This window comes from Ctenocephalides felis, unplaced genomic scaffold, assembly GCF_003426905.1.
Source record: "Ctenocephalides felis isolate EL2017-DRISC unplaced genomic scaffold, ASM342690v1 CF-g0.4_SCAFFOLD_01604, whole genome shotgun sequence".
Lineage (NCBI taxonomy): Eukaryota > Metazoa > Arthropoda > Insecta > Siphonaptera > Pulicidae > Ctenocephalides > Ctenocephalides felis.
The window spans coordinates 38,162,639-38,167,174 of record NW_020537758.1 but is presented as its reverse complement, the minus strand read 5'-3'; the positions used below and the strand labels follow the sequence as shown (position 1 = coordinate 38,167,174).

At 27.6% G+C, this 4,536-nt stretch overlaps 1 pseudogene; it reads right to left on the bottom strand.

Moving 5' to 3' along the window:
• The window catches only part of LOC113373704, a 35,526-nt pseudogene extending 31,606 nt beyond the window's left edge, over positions 1-3,920 (bottom strand).
• Positions 3,921-4,536: the final 616 nt, after the last annotated feature.

Below are 4,536 nucleotides of genomic sequence, written 5' to 3'. Positions count from 1 at the left end.
TTGGTCTACCTTAAAAACAATGTTTCTGATCCGTGCAAGACTATCTAATTATCAGTTTCTTCCGCAAATAGTAGTTCAGTTACTTTTTTTCACGAAGGTTGATACTTTGGCCTAATCTCTCTAATACCGTTAAGACGGATTTTTCAGATTCTTATTTTTCTACCGAATGCACTGATAGAGTAACAAATTTCCCAATAACTGTCCTCAATTTTACCTGATATTTCTGCCTTACTTCAGCAAATTTGCTCCTCAGTTACTTCGTTTTCACGAAGGATATTTGGGTGCTTACACACTTTGACCTAATACCTCTAGTACAATAAAGACTGGTTCTAAATTAAAAAGCTCACCAAGAACTTAAAATGACATTTTCACATTTTCACATTTCTGTTTTTCTACCGAATACACTGACAAAGTAACAATTATCTCGAAAAATCTCATCACTTTTACCTGATATTACGAAATAACTGACATGGTCAAGGCATGTCAGAGTTAGATTCTGAATTTTTAAAAATATCTAGAAGGCATTGCATAACAGCTATAGTATTGTAATGTATAAACAAATACCAGATACTATGACATATGCACTATGAGATGATACACTATCAGATACTATGACATATGTCTTTTTGCCTTCAGACAAGCTGTTCCATCTTACATCAGCATTACATCTTCAGGTACTTGTTTGCTCTACCTCAAAGTTAATGTTTCTGATCCTTATGAGACATATTCCAATTATCAGTTTTTTTCAGCAAATCTGCTCCCAAACTTTGGCTTAATGTCTCTAGTACCGTGAAGACGAATCCTTAAAAAAATGCTCACCAAGAACTTGAATTGACATCTTCAGATTTCTGTTTTTCTACCGAATACACTGACAAGTTAACAAATCTCTCTACAACTCTAATCAATTTTTTCTGATATTTGGAAATAACTGACATGATCAGCACGACTTAAGATGTACCTTCTGAATTATTTTTTTTAGTAAAGCATTGCATTACATACATAGTTTTTAAATCTATAAACAAATACGAGATGTTATTACATATATGCTATGAGAACAACTATGAAAAATTAAACATGCATTTTTTCACTTTTTCAGACATTTATTATACTGATGTTCTGATGTTTCAAAATAAAAGAGTAAGATAATATTATTGTGCAGTAATGTAATTTAATTTAAGATATATCTGAACATATGCTATAGCTTTAGATCCCTTAGAATAAAGAAAAAGTAATCTTTATATCAGTAGCATTTATATACTTAATTAGTGTAATAAAATAAATTACTGAAACCTATGAACAAATTAAATAAAAAATGAAGAAAAGTTTACTACATAGTTAATTTTTCGGTTGATCCAATTCTGAACATACTATGAATCCTTTGTTATATTATTACAATTAGTCGAAAAAATATGTCAACAAATATGAAATAGTAAATTTTAAGAATATGAAAAATTGCTTCTAAGTAACTATATGATATTTGCTTGTAATTATTATAATGCAACCTTAAAAAAGCTGAAAGAATAAAATGCAATTTTTAAAAGTCCATTACATAATATATTAGAAGAAGTGGTTAACGTTCAGGCTAAAATATATATTCTATGAGAAGTGAGTTCATATTAAGTTAAAATAAAATATATATATATATATATATATATATATGAGGGGAAAATTAAATACTTACAAGCTTTGAAAGCTAGCAAATTTTATTTTTACTATTAATATGATTAAATATAGCATAGTATAAACGGTTATAATTAAATATATTATTGGGATTACACATTAGATTGCATATATTTGAATTACAGAAATAAATATATCATTTTTTTAGAGAGATACCTATCTGGAGTAAGTATGAGTGGAGCATTGCGGACATGTAGAATATTTTTTACGGACTTGAATCAAAAGCTTGGCATACTTTTTCAATTACATGATGCATGATATATGCAGATTATTTATATATTATAATTTCGTCTATATTTGCCCAGGTCGATTTCATGCCACAATCGCGTGAAATTTCATCAGTAAACTACAAAGCAAAATTAAAGCGTTATACATTCCCTGTGGACCAAAATTAAATTGCCAAAAAAGGTCTAACGTTTATTGAGCATCGAGTTTAATGAAGGTCTAATCTTGTTGGAATCACAATAATGTCATTTTGTAAGACGAAACAACTTCTTCTCTCTAGATCCGATTACGAACGAAGAAAACGGACCAACAGAATCCAAAGTGAACCGAAAAGTTTCAACCTACATGATTTAATATAAACGAAACTCTAAGAAAATCAAACTTTTCATAGTAAATCAAATTTATCGCACTTTTTAGAAGAAATCTTGTGCGAGAATATTGCAGGGCGCATGAAACACTTCAAAGGCCTAACGAGATATTGAAACAGAAAAATCCATAAAGTTTTATTTCTCTTAATGCTTCCATAAAAAAGACTTCTAATGACTCGATTGTACGATTTCCATATTTTTATTATTATAATGGTGAGTTATAGATATAGTTAGTAATATTGGATTAAATATCATAAAAAGTCACGTTGTCCATACTTTCCCTTCCATGTTTGTGTCTTATTTTATAATCATTATTTATATGACATAACAATCCATAACATCACTTATCATATATAATAAATTTCACTTCAATTCTGTGATAATAAAAACTTAAAAAAGTCTATGACATTATGAATCAAACTTGCACTTTAATAAAGATCGTTAAATCAAACACTTCGAAACTTTTTTAATAACTGAATTCATAAATATATAATGATGAAATCAAGACGATATTTCTCAGAAGAGATCGAATGACCTATTTATTAGTTTTTAAAGTTTTGCACACTCTTGCACTTGTTAAAGATTCCGAGAAAATATGACATTAGAAGATGGTAAGTTAAATTTAATTTATTTATTGTTTGTAGTTATTAAATCATTTGGTGGAAATTTTTATTTACGTACATTATAATATATATATATATATATATATATATATATATATATATATATGTGTGTGTGTGTGTGCATTTGTATTTTGTGAATGTTTAGACAAACAATAATAAGTAATAAACATTTTAATAAATTCAGGATCTTAAACATTTTTTTTACAGTTGTTTAGATATTAAAATTATCAGTTTGTTCAGATTTAAATTATTCACAACAATAATAGAAATATTGTTTTAAAACTATTATTTAGGGTCTATTTAGACAAAAATATTTAAGTACTGAATGGTTTAGTATACTACTATAGTAGTATCAACTATAAATGATATGATTCTAATCAAATATTCCAATTATATAGAGTTGGGCCCAAACATAGTAGAAATTTTTATCCTGGTTTAAATTTTATTTGAACTTGTCCCAAGTCTCTGTTCTATCTATTCTCTAGAGTATTATTTTCATATTTATTTATGCAGAAAAGAAAAAAACCATTCGGTAGTCGTTACTTGAATAAAAAAGCTTTTTTTCTTATTCGAAAAGCCGCTAGTAAAATAAATTTAATCCTTTATACGAGATTATTCCAGTCGTCGGTTCTTTCTCGATATCTTCTCGGTACATTTTTTGCGTTGAACATTTCCATTTTATATTCATTTATCTTCTTTACTATTCACGTAAACCTCGATCGTGGTAGAAATGTTTTGGCATTATCAACCAATTGCAAATCGATGTAAAAAACACGGTCAAGAGCAAATTTAGAATATTTATAGGACTTTGTATTCGACCGTTCATTTATGATGAAACAACTAGTTTATTGAATATTGTCTATTATGTATACATTAATACCATTATCTCCTATTATAGTTGTAATGTAATAACTAATACGCACAAATGTCATTTACTGTCATTTTAGTAAGCGAGCGAAATTCGCTTTGTTGAATTACGTTTCCTCCAAAACCTCTGCATTAGAATTAGTTAATTACCTGACATTTGGAACTGAGAAATTGCTATTAGGGTACGAAATGATATGCTTTTAGCTCATAAATCGAGGTGAGGGAAAGTTTACGTAGAATTTGCTAAATACTGTTTAGTATTCTTGATATAGTTTGTAAAACAGAAATAATAGAATAGACATTAGATTATAAGTAGCATTTATGTCTAACTCGAAATTGCTCGAAATTTCAGTCTGTTAATGAATGGTAGACAAATGTAATTAATAAAAACAAAGGACTTTTCGAAACTACTTAAATTGTTCTCAAAAACATGCTAAATCCGTACATTACCTCAAATAATTGATTTAAATAAATCATAATTCTTAGGTAGGTAGTATCGGATAAATTTAATAACTAAATCAACAATATTAAAAAGCTAAAATCACACCTAATATGTGTAAAAGTCTGTAAAATTATATATTTTATACATCTGAAAATCTAATTTATTAAATTTAGTAAGTAATTTTATTAGCATTTAGAATTTATATTACTACATAATACAGTTTAGTCATAAATCTTAGCGATAGGTACATCCATATGAATGTGCGCCAAGTCGGTAGTTATACATATATCACATTGTAACGAGGTCTATAAAATACAAAATGTGAAATGGC